The sequence below is a fragment of the Rhinatrema bivittatum genome, chromosome 2 (genome assembly GCF_901001135.1).
Source record: "Rhinatrema bivittatum chromosome 2, aRhiBiv1.1, whole genome shotgun sequence".
Lineage (NCBI taxonomy): Eukaryota > Metazoa > Chordata > Amphibia > Gymnophiona > Rhinatrematidae > Rhinatrema > Rhinatrema bivittatum.
This window is the reverse complement of record NC_042616.1, coordinates 603579002-603592063: the sequence shown is the minus strand read 5'-3', so window position 1 is coordinate 603592063 and position 13062 is coordinate 603579002. Positions and strand designations below refer to the sequence as shown.

Below are 13062 nucleotides of genomic sequence, written 5' to 3'. Positions count from 1 at the left end.
AATACCCCAGGAATGGTGATTGTGGAAAAATTCTATCACAAATAGAACAGCGTTGGATTTTTTTGGGGGGGTCTTGAACCAGTTGGTATGAATGCTGTTATCGAATGGGGTAACTTCATATAAACAATCTTACAATATTATTTTTGGTGCATGAAACAATTTTAAACAAGATTTCCTTTCAAGGCCAAAATTACATAAGCTAAGTTACATGTGCAAACCAAGGGGCAGTCTGGGTCAACTGGGGGGCGTGCAGGCTGAAGAACCAGAGGGGTTTGGATGACTTTGAGATGGACTGGGCAAACTGATGGACTAATTGGTAAAACTGTGAATGGCCTTCATGTGAACATGTTCTAAATTACACTTACATGCATGTATTAAAGCCGACAAAGTCCTAAGGAAGAAATGTGAAATTCATAAGCATATACTTGCATGATTTAAAATATCAGCGTATGAGCGTCTGTGTGCTTGTTTTAAAGTTACTACCTTGGATTGTAAGCCCTTTAGGAATATGGAAACCTCTACTGTACTTGAATGTAATCCACTTTGAAATGTCATGAAAAGCAGAATATTAATTTAAAAAAAGAAAGAGTAAGGTTACACTGCATACAATGGAGGCAGTGCATGCAAATATATCTCATGCATATTCATTGTTGATATCCTGAAAACCAAACCTGGTTGTGCCACTCTAGGACCAGTGTTGCCTACCCCAGATATAGATGGTTTTAGAATAACTCAAGTAGTGTTCGTCTGCACTTACCAGTTATGCGCAGACTTTAAATTTTCAATTTGATTTTATACACATAAAATCACTTTGAAAATGCTGAGGTATAGTTCCCTAGTATGTATATGTTATATGTAGGAATTTACACTTATTCCTAGCAGTGTGTAACTTTTGCACCCAAGTCCTATCACCAACCAAGGTCTGCTCCTCAGAACACCTGCAAATGCATATAAAAGTAAACATGTGATTGGATTATGTGCATAATTTTGCCCACAGGGGCTATGTTCAAAGGCATGTAAAACCACCTAACTGGCTTTGAAAATTACCCCAATAATTTCTAGGGAAGTTTCAGGCAAAATGAATGAAGGAAAAATACAAAATAGAAATAAATAAATAAATAACATTTGCCTCATAAAAGTTTCTATGTATTTAAAATATGAATCTTTGTTTCCCTCCATTAACTACCAATTATTTCTAGAAAAGTTTAAATTGCTTTTCCAAAAATAATCATGAAATATAAAGTAATATCAAAAAGGTTTGCTTTCTGATTGATAACTGCAGTAACAGCAACAATCAAATGATCTTAGGCCACTCTCTGCATAAAGCAGGAAAGCATTTGGTAATTTTCGATGACTACTGATGAATAAAAATTTAATACGTTGCACTTAAAAGTTTAGCTATAATGCACTGCATGTTTACATGTTCTTAATGCATGGAAGAATATTTATCATGCTGTCCTGTTTATCAGATTAGTTTATTGCAAACGCATGCTTTATTTGTTGTGGGATTTTCACTGTTCTTGTACAGGTTTGTCTTTTTCTTCTCTGGAGAATTAGTTACCATACTCTTGTTCTGCTGTTGTGTCTGCTGGGCACTTTTCTATGATCCCAATGAAAAGAGTTGAAATCAATGGTAAAACATCCTCTTTATAAAATGAAACTGCAAAAAATTATAGTGGGCAGATGACGATCAGGTCTGCTATCCATTTATTTCATTTATAGGGCACTTATGCCCTTCAGACGATTGAAGGGCATAAGTGCCAGACTGATACAAAATGTAATAAAACTGTACTAATAGGTAGTCAGGACATCCTCAGCCAATTATTGCCGATTCTAGCAGCAGGTATTAAGCTTCCAGGCTGTGCTGAAGGTGGTATTTCAAAATTAAATGCCTCGGGTATATCTACCAGCTCAATAACTTGAAGCAGAAAAACTAAACTAGATATTTACTGGACTGGTCATTGTCATGAAGGACAATGCCATTCTAAAGTTAAAGTCTGCAATTGTTGCTGATGCGTTATGGTTTAAGAAATATAACTAATATAAACAGACACATGTCACACGTATCTGAATTAGAAATAAGGCAAGATATGCCATGGTGGGTCAGATCAAAGACCATCAAGCCCAGCATTATGTGTCCAACAGTGGCCTGTTTGGGTCACAAGTATCTGGCAAATCTCAAAAAGTCAGTCTCTTTTCTTTTGTTCACTATGAGGGATAAGTGATGGCTTTCCCAAGACTATCTGGGTAATAATTGTTTATTGACTTTTCTTCCAAGAACTTGTCCAAATCTCTTTTAAACATTGCTATGTTAGTTGCCTTGAGCACATCTTCAGGTAACCAATTACATAGTTTGATTCTGTTTTGATTAACAGAATAGTTTCCATGATTTGTTTTAAATCTGCTTGTTAGTTTCATTTGAAAGGGTAAATGATCCCCTATTTATCCATTCCACCTCGCTCATGATTTTATAAACCTCTTATCATATTTCCTCTGTTGACTTTTTTGCAACCTGAAGAACTTTACCTTTTCTTCATAAGGGGGGGAGTCTGCTCCTTTTATCATTTTTGTTGCCAAACCTGGTCCTGGAGAAGATGTAGGAATCGCCCAACTGATGAATATGAGATTCTTTAGGGAAAGGCTGGGACCTTGGTGGGATAGGGTCCTCACTGGCCTTTGATTGGCAACTGCAGAATGGGCCATGCATTTGATACAAGATAATTCTATAATTATTCCCTGTTATGCCCATGTATAGATCCATGGTGCGACTGCACTTTGAGCATTGTGTGCAGTTCTGGTTGCCTGGCACTTATGTTCTTAGAAAGGCTTTCTGCAGTCTGGGATTTTTTTGGAACTATGTGAAACCTGCAGTTGGTCTTGAAGTAGCTACTGCCTCGAGTATGGGGAACTCGCCCACTAACACTCCAAAGGTGACATCCCTGGTCAGGAACATCACAATGAAATGAAAAAAAGTCTAGAGTAGTTTTTCATGGTGTCAACCCATATTACCTGTTTTTCACTAGACCACCTGAGACTAGATTCAGCAGCTTTGCTCATTGCATCTTCTCAAGCTCTCCTGGATCTAGATTAAGTGGCTTTGCTTATAGACTAGGAAAAGGTGAGAAGGAAGAGAAGGCTTGCCAAGAACAGCTCCTGGCTTTTGAGTTGTCATGACATCATCTCCCAATCCTGAACTCCAGGGGCAAGACCCTTCCAAATGTACGGTACATGGGTCTAGGTCTTCCCTTGCACTTTTGTGACTGTCTGTGTGGTGAGGAGCACTTTAAAGGGACCCTCCCAGTGAAGCTGCAGTGGTGAGGGCAAATTTTCTGACTAGGACCCAATTACCAGGTTCCAAAAAGTGGGCTAGCTCTTGTACAGCTAAGGTCTGGGCCTCCTTTACCGGCTCTAAAATGACACAAAGGCAGCGAGTTAACTCACAGCAATAGGTAATAAAAGAGTCACTTAAAAAATGTAAGGTAGCTCCACACAAATGTGCTTTAGCAACCATAGCAGTGTGCATGGGACATTCTGTGATTATTTTAAAGGGCAGCAGAAATATCCTTCACTTCCTGAACAACAACATTTCCACGCAGAATAGACACCTGCTCATGCATAAACTTGCAGCAGTCACCTACACTGCATACTCATGCTTTATTTCAAGTTGAAAAAAAATCCTGCCAACTGTGGGTAACCACATTTTGTTTTAACAACAAAAAATTAGATTTCAGTTATTTTTCTTAATTTACTGTATATTTTCTAGGGATGTGAATCGTTTTTCTGATGATTGAAAATATCGTACGATATTTTCAAAGTCTTCAGAAATCGGGGGCTCCCCGAAACTGATAGGAAAACCCCATAAAATTGTTCGTGGGGATCTCTTATCGTTTTGGGGGAGGGCGGGGAAAACTGCAACCCCTAAACCCACCCTGACCCTTTAAAACAGATCCCTTAGCTTCCCCCACCCTCCCGACCTCCCCAAAACTTTTTAAAATTACCTGGTGGTCCAGTGGGGGTCCCGGGAGCGATCTCCCACTCTCGGGCCGTCGGCTGCCACTAATCAAAATGGCGCTGATGGCCCTTTGCCCTTACCATGTGACAGGGTATCCATGCCATTGGCCAGCCCCTGTCACATGGTAGGAGCACTGGATGGCCCGCACCATTTTTAAAGATGGCGCCGGCCGTCCATTCTGGTTCCTATTCACATCTCTCATATTTCCATTCCAGTTCCGATTCACATCTCTAATATTTTCTAGGGATGTGCATGGATATTTTTTCATATCATTTTCGTTTCATGGTGTTATCTGTTTGATTTTGTTTTTAAAATGGTTTGGGAGGGTGTTGATTTCCATAATTTTGGAGTTAGTGTGCATTAAATGGATGTTAGTGCGCACTAACTGAAAATGAAACAAATCAAAAAGTGTCAATTGGGGAGCAATTCATTAGCTAGAGGTAAGGTTCTACATTTCTATTGTCTGTCTCCTTAGTTACTTGTTTGTGCTGCCAAGATTGCAAGGTGGTGTTTGTGGGGGGGATGGCTAGTGCCTAGTAACAAGTGTAAACAAACAAGTGATGTAAAAATAACAGCATTAAGTTCTAGTCAGCAAAAGCATGTAATGCAAATGCATATTTTGAATTCACCATTCCCTTTCTATTTTAGGAAAGGGGCCCTGGCATTTTGGGACATGAATACTTTGAATTCCCCTGGTGTGTGACTGTGTGTTTGGGTGGGGTGGGGTGTCTTGGATAGCTTATTACATTTTTTACTATGGAGAATAACTCTAGAGGCTATATATTGATATGGCCCCACATAGGAGGCTTATGAATAAAATGAGAATCTTGGGAATGATCGCCAAGGTGGAGGTGTGGATTAAAAACTGGTTGATGGATAGAAGACAGCGTGTGATGGTAAATGGAACCTACTCTGAAGAGAGAACAGTGTTAAGCGGAGTGCCACAAGGATCGGTGTTGGGACCAGTTCTGTTCAATATCTTTGTGAGTTACATTGCGGAAGGGATAGAAGGTAAAGTTTGTCTATTTGCAGATGATACTAGGATCTGCAACAGAGTAGACACTGCCGGAAGCAGTAGAGAGAATGAGACGTGATTTAAGGAAGCTTAACAGTGGTTGAAAATATGGCAACTGGGATTCAGTGCCAAAAAGTGTGGAGTCCTGCATCTGGGGTGTGGTAATCCAAAAGAGCTGTATGTGATGGGGGGTGAAAGATTGTTGTGCATGGACCAAGAGAGAGACCTTGGGGTGATAGTGTCTAGCAATCTGATGACAGTAAGCAGTGTGACAAGGTGAGGTACTTGGTGAGGCCTCACCTGGAGTACTGTGTTCAGTTCTGGAGACCATATCTCAAAAGGGACAGAGACAGGATAGAGGTGGTCCAGAGAAGGGTGACCAAAGTGGTGGAGTGTCTCCATCAAATGACTTATGAGAAGAGGTTGAAGGACCTAAATTTGTATGCCCTGGAGGAGAGGAGGTGCAGGGAAGATATGATACAAACCTTCAGATTGCAAATAGGAGCACTACTGCACGCAAATAATCACAGCAACCAACAGGAAATGTGCAGAGTAAATTCAATGTCCACACAAACTTCTTTGTGGTATAATTTCTTTCATTTCAGACGGCAACTCCATAGTGTGTAAATTACAGCATTAAAGATGCAAAGGGGTCCCCTGAAATGGACCCGTGTTTCACCACGAGGCTGCGTCGGGAGGGACAGGCAGAACATTTTTTGTTGTTCTAGAAAGTAAAATAGATCAAGTAAGGAAAGGAACCTTAAACATGGTGGACAATAAACATGGTGGAAAATGGCAATGATAAATTACAATAATTCTACAATTTAACAGGATTCATTATGTCACAATATCCACTTATCAAACAAACTGAAAATAGACTGGCCAGCACAAGGATTACGATCAGTGTCAGAAAGATCTGTTAAAAGGGAGTTAGGGGGAGTGAAGAAGATAACATGAAAAAAATAATAGCATGAAAAAAGTGAGAGAACCTGCGAACAAGATACTTTCCAGGGTGAATGTAGAAAACAGTAAGGGCCCAGACCCAATAACTATAAATATTATGTGGTTAAAAATGTTATTAACCAGGGATTGCCTTATTACAGTTTGAGAAATGGCATCGCTGTAATTACAGTGCGAGACTCAAAATAACAAAGCTTCAAACGAATACAATTCAGAGAATAGCATAACAAAAGTTAGAGCTCGGTATTAAACGCGGGGGAGCCGGCACAAAGATTGTAAACAGAGACGCGGCAGGGGTAACAAACGTATCTGATTGTATACACCAAGCAGAGAATGAAAAATGAAGCCTAATCACAATTTTTATGCTATAAAAACCAACATACCTTAATGCGATTCGAACGATAGCGTCACTGGGAATGCAACGCAAGCCTAGAATCGTGACCTATTATTTATACCTCAATCAAGGTCCTCAGATGGGGTCATCAATTGTATCCTACCCTATTCAGTCCTAGTCAGTCCACACTAAAACTGTTGCCTCCATCATTCGTAAACATTGGGCCCTTTTGTCTTTACATGATGTGTTCAAATTCCCCATCCATTTTACTTACCACAGAGGCAGAAATCTATGTGATTTTTTGGTCCATTCTGAACTATGCCCCTTGAATCATTGGCTTACAATGGTCACCACCCTTGTGAAACATGTTCAGTGTGCCCACCTTCATTATCCACCAATTCCTTTACTAACCCTCAATCGAAAAAAACTTATACGCTTAAATTTAATTCCAATTATCTTACATCTGGCGTAGTTTATATCATCATCTGTCCATGCCAACTTATTTATGTTGGTAAAACTACTAGACCAATCAAAACAAGAATTATTGAGCACAAATCTAGTATTGCGAATCTTCGTGACAATGCTCCCCTAGTCCTGCATTGGACTGAAAAATCACATAGTATTTCTGATCTCTGTTTCTGTGTCATCGATGTAATATCCCCCCCACTTCGAGGGGGGAACCTTTCCAAGATTCTCATACGATGAGAACAAAAATGGATTTTCATCTTGCATAGCTTAATACCCTTTGGACTGAATAAAGAAAATGAATGACGCTATTTTATATAATTCCCCTCCTGTTATGCTGGTTTATTCTACACACTGACATTGTTTGGCTCTGAGTACAACTTTTAAGAATGTTTGACTTTTCCATCAATCTGTTTTGTATTTTCCATCAATCTGTTTTGTAACATTTCTCACACCATTCAGGCTTCTACTGTCATTTCTCCTTTCAGTTTTCTTTCACGGCCATTTTTCTCACTGTACACATCTTGTCCAGCTTTCTACCAAGTCCGATTCTTGATACTCACTTCTGATTGGTTACTGAACACTTTCGCGCCAAATTTCTAAAGTTAAATGGCTGCCGATTCTAGGCTCGCGTTGCACGCCCAGTGATGCTATCGTTCGAATCGCATTAAGGTATGTTGGTTTTCTATAATATTTGGTTAACATGTTTGAGTTTTTATAGCATAAAAATTGTGATTGGGCTTCGTTTTTCATTCTCTGCTTGCTGTATACAATCAGATAAGTTTGTTACCCCTGCCATGTCTCTGTTTACAATCTTTGTGATGGCTCCCCCGTGTTTAAGTTTACTTTACTTTATTGACAACTATACTTCTCTATGCTAAAATGTGAAACAACTGTTCATTTTAATACCGAGCTCTAATTTTTGTTATGCTATTCTCTGAATTGTATTAGTTTGAAGCTTTGTTATTTTGAGTCCCTTACTGTAATTACAGCGATGCCATTTCTCAAACTGTAATAAAGCAATCCCTGGTTAATAACATTTTTAACCACATAATATTTATAGTTATTGGGTCTGGGCCCTTACTGTTTTCTACATTCACCCTGGAAAGTATGCTATCTTGTTTGTGGGTTCTCTCACTTTTTTCATGCTATTATTTTTTTCATGTTATCTTCTTCACTCCCCCTGTTTCCCTTTTTATTTATTTATTTATTTATTTATTTACTTACTTACTTACTTACTTACTTTTAATATACCAACGTTCAGGACAACTGTCTTATCGCACTGGTTTACATTACAACTGAACCTGGGAAAGTTAACGGATCTTTCTGACACTGATCGTAATCCTTCTGCTGGCCAGTCTATTTTCAGTTTGTTTGATAAGTGGATATTGTGACATAATGAATCCTGCTAAATTGTAAAATTATTGTAATTTATCATTGCCATTTTCCACCGTGTTTATTGTCCACCATGTTTAAGGTTGCTTTCCTTACTTGATCTATTTTACTTTCTAGAACAACAAAAAATGTTCTGCCTGTCCCTCCCGACGCAGCCTCGTGGCAAAACACGGGTCCATGTCGGGGGACCCCTTTGCATCTCTAATGCTGTAATTTACACACTGTGGAGTTGCCGTCTGAAATGAAAGAAATTATACCACAAAGAAGTTTGTGTGGACATTGAATTTATTCTGCACAAACCTTCAGATACCAGAAAAGTTTTAATGATGCACAACTGGCAGACCTTTTCTGTTGGAAAGAAATCAGTAGAACTAGGGGTCATGAAATGAAATTGCAGGAGGATGATTCAGAACCAATGTCAGGAAATATTTCTTCTTGGAGAGGGTGGTGGATGCCTGGAATGCCCTTCCGGAGGAGGTAGTGAAAACAAAAACAGTGAAAAAATTCAAAGTGGCGTAGGATGAACACTGTGAATCTCTAAAGTTATAGGGTGGAAATTAAGAAAAAAGTGCATGGGGATAACTTGCTGGTGCGGCAGTTACTACCCTTATCCAATAAGCCTTTATACTGTTGATGCGACTCTATCATTGCTCTCTGCTTCAACAGCAGGAGAAAAAAAGAAAAAGAGGAATTGGATTCAGACAGCAACCAAAAAAGACCCTGACTTTTACGGTCTGGGAAAATAAATAAGCATGGTGGTAACTTGCTGATGCAGCTGTTACTGTTACCAGGTGGAGCGCTAGGAGAGCGGTCCTACTTAGAGGAAGTGTGCCCTTGGGCCCCTGGCACGATCCTGCACCAAGGGTAGGTGTAACGTGGGTGGCGAGAGGCAGCCTGACCCCCAGCCGCACCTGCATGCCTCTGGAACCAACTTTTGGAGTGTTGGTGATGAACAGTCCTCCGACCATTCCCAGCCCTTTTGGACCTGCCGCTGGGATGGCAAGAGGCAGCAGGCCAGACTCAGGGTAAGGGCAGACGAAGGTTCAAAAGCAATAGACGAAGACTCGGGAACCATAGACTGTAGACATAGACTCTGAAGCAAGGTACTGTAAACGTAGACTCTGAAGCAAGATACTGTAGACGTAGACTCTGAAACAAGCAGGGAGGTTCAGATGTTGCACTGTCCCTCAAGGCGCCTTACACAGCCAGTACGACTGGTCTGGTCTGGTCACGGACCACCCTGTCCCACATCCGCGGGAGCAGAACCAGTGCAGGAAAGGAAATATGCTGCACGAAGCAGTCCAGGGTAATGTACCTCACACCGGCAGTCTGAAGCAGTCCAGGGTAATGTACTGTACACCGGCAGTCTGAAGCAGTTTAAAAACATCAGGATACGTCAGGACGTGCAAGACACCGGACACCAAGCTTAAACAGAAAAAGAGACCTGACGGCGCGCTGGAAGAGGAGACATCCAGAGAGGTGTAACTCCAATGCAAGGCAAAGCATGAGTGCTGGAGCAAAGCTTTTATAGCCCAGGAGCAGGCAACTCCCTGGGAGGAGTCCAGATGGGCCGTCCCTCGCTGGGTCTCTAAGAGTGGAGAGGAGTTGCGGGCCCGCCCCTTAGGGGAAGGGCGTGGCCCACACCAGAGCATCCATGCTGCAGTGGAGCAGGCTTCGAGTAAGCCCTGAACAACACTGAAGGCCTCCCAGGCCGTGGAGCAAGATCCGGACACTTGCTCAGGCGAGGCCCTGTCTTCGGAGTGGCCTCCAGAAAAAGGTGAGATGCCTCCTGTGGCGCAGCTACAGGAGGAATCATAACAGTTTATCTTAACCAATAAACCTGATACTTTTGATGCAAATCCAACATTGCTTTCTGCTTCAATGGTAAGAGATAACGGAGAATTGGCCTCAGACAGCAATAAAGAAGGGCCCTGACTTTTACAGCCTGTGAAATTGATGAGTATGGGAGTGACCTGTATGGCGTGGCAGATACTACCATAAGTTTGCTGGGCAGACTGGCATCATTTCTATATTTCTATTATTTATTTACTAAATCTGAATAATAGTTTTTCCTTATAATTGTCAGTAAAGCTTTATAACCTCCCATTGCTAAATCATATGTTTGCTTATTTAATTCTTTTTTACATTTTCACCATTGCCTTTCTTTCTGACGGTACTACCTTACAATTTTCCAACAATTTCCTAGTATACCAACGGGTATTATTTTTACGTATTTTCCTACATACCTCAGACCTTGGAGCAGTGTCGTCATAAATATCTTTCAGTGTTTTATTCCACCAATTTATCATATTTTCATTTAAATCAATTGAGCATTCTTTTTTACATTCTTCCCATAAACTACAAAACACTCCACATTGGGCTTCTTTTTCACAATCTTCTTCTCATATTGTGTAAGGTTTTTCACCATATCCATCTTTAAGGAGAAAACCAATAAACAATGGTCAGGTCATGGTACTGTTGTATGCCTTATCTTTGTTATCCTATCTGATCTGACTAAAAGCTCAGGTACAACAATAAAGTCTATAACTTGCTCTGCACAATGAGTAGGCTCTTTAACCATCTGCATAAATCCTATAATAGACAAAAAGGTTTTTAAAACCTATTACCATACTAGACATATCATCATCATAATGAAGATTAAAATCTCCCAATATGATCAGTCTCTCATATTGAACACTCAAAGTTGCCTTAAGATCCAATATCTCATTAAACACCACTGATATACATTGCGGGGGAATATAAAACAATCAAAACACCCAACTTCCCACTTTCAATGATATACATTTACATTTTACATTTATTAAAATTTATAAACCGTCTAACACTTAAAAAGGCATAGGTGGTGAACAAGATGACATACCAAGTTAAATCAAAAACGAGAACAAAACAGCATACAGTTAAAATAAAGAACATTTACATATGTTGCAGAAGTAAAAAGGATAAAAAATATTAAATTAAAACAGTTAATAATCACAGAAGTAAAATAAAATAAACCCAAACTTAACCATAGGCTAAATTAAATAAAAAAAGTCTTGATGTATTTTCTAATTTCTGTTGGAAATGAATTCCATAGGGTTGGTGCTGTGATAGAGAAAGCGCACTCATGAGTGATGTGGAGTTTTGCGAATTTTGGTGATGGAACTTCCAGTAAGCCTCATTGAGAAAAACAAAGTAGTCTAGTTGGTTGGTAGAATTTGAGGATAGCATTTGCCCAATGACATTTTTGATCATTAAGAAGTTTGTGTACGAGCATTCCAATTTTAAATTTGCTGCGTTTATTGATTGATAGCCAATGTAACTCTATTAAAGTAGGAGTGATGTGTTCATATTGTTTGGTGCCAGAGATGAGATGATTGGCAGAATTAAACAAGACGCAGTGATTTGATATACATTTGTGAAATGCCAGTGTATAAGCTATTGCAATAGTCAAGAATTGGAAAAATGGATGCTTGAAGCATGGTACCATCTATGCATTGAAAGGTAATTTTCCTTACCACTAATTCTTCTTTAAATAATACTAAAATCCCTCTCCCTTTCTTCTTCCCCTATGATACCCCTTCATAATTAAAACCATTTAGAGATGAATCCTTTAATAATATTACATCACTCTCAGTATGCCATGATTCAGTAATAAAGAACATATCTATCTGTGTCTGCCTTATAATTTCTGTAATCTCCACATTTTATTTCCTAACTGAGCAAGCATTAATATATGCTAATTTAAGATTATTTTCTCCCCCCTTCCCTATGTGGACCTATTTAATGCTTGTAAGACTTCTAATCTGATGAGTATAAAAATCAAAACTGGGTCTTGCCAGGGTATATATTGACCCTGCCCAGCAATAACAAGAATCAAAGCCCCATTCAACTCACCCATAATGCTTAAACAAGACTTAAGCACTAACCATAAAAAGACAAACCTCATAAAGTTCAACATGATCCCATATGTTCTCATTCATGGTCCCTTGAAGGGGCCCAGAAAGGGTAAGGACCTTTGGCGGGCACTTTAGAGAGACCTGCTGGTGGAGGCCCACCTACGGACCTTTCTACCGGATGGCCAGTGACGCTGAATGACATCGCTACCAGTGGGCGGGCTTGTCTCCATGCCAGTGGCAGATCAGGAAGGAGGCCTTAATCTTCTCCCGTTATGCTTCCCAACAGACAGCAATTTGACAAATGTGCTAGTGCAGTTTTCATTGAAAATACCTCCAAAACACAAGGGTTTATTTTCTGTCTGAGCTGGTACACCTTCCAGGCCAGCAAATTATGACCTAGTTCATGATGCAGAGCCCAGTATTAGCCGGGGTCATGTCCTCCGTTATGGACGCTGGTGGTGGAGCACCAGGTTCGTTAGGAGATGAGGTTTCCCTCAGCCCCTGTGATTGCTCGCCTCCACCGAGAGCTGGACGTGATCTACCAGTCGGGCCTGATATGGCATTGAAGGATGACGTCTTAAGCATATCTGGGGCAGAGGGAGTGCATGGTATCTTGCCATCCATGCAGATGCTATCGCTATCGGGGTTGGTAGATGCTCCCACAGTTTGTTTTGCTTTGGCTTCAGTGTTGGTGACCTAAGCAATGGGAGCTATTGGAGGTGGACTTGGGGGGTTACCTTTGTCTGCGGCTGTTCTTGTAAATTCAGAGCCTTCTTGTGAGCTGTCTTTTTCCATCCCTGACCGACTGGCTGTGGTGACTTTGGAGTTTACATGGGAGCTAGTGTCAAGCTTCGGGAATTCTCTTAAACCTTGTGTGAAAAAATTGACCATATCTCTGGCCAGTTGTAACCCCTTGTGCTTCCGTTAATTATCCAGCTCTTTCAAGTGGGTGTTTTCTCTATAGTATTTAATTCACTATACACCA

General features: G+C 40.3%; 1 protein-coding gene across 2 annotated transcripts in view; it reads left to right on the top strand.

Moving 5' to 3' along the window:
* ZNF521 (zinc finger protein 521) overlaps positions 1-13062 on the top strand; it is an 876085-nt gene that overhangs the window by 210054 nt on the left and 652969 nt on the right. The window lies entirely within an intron of this gene.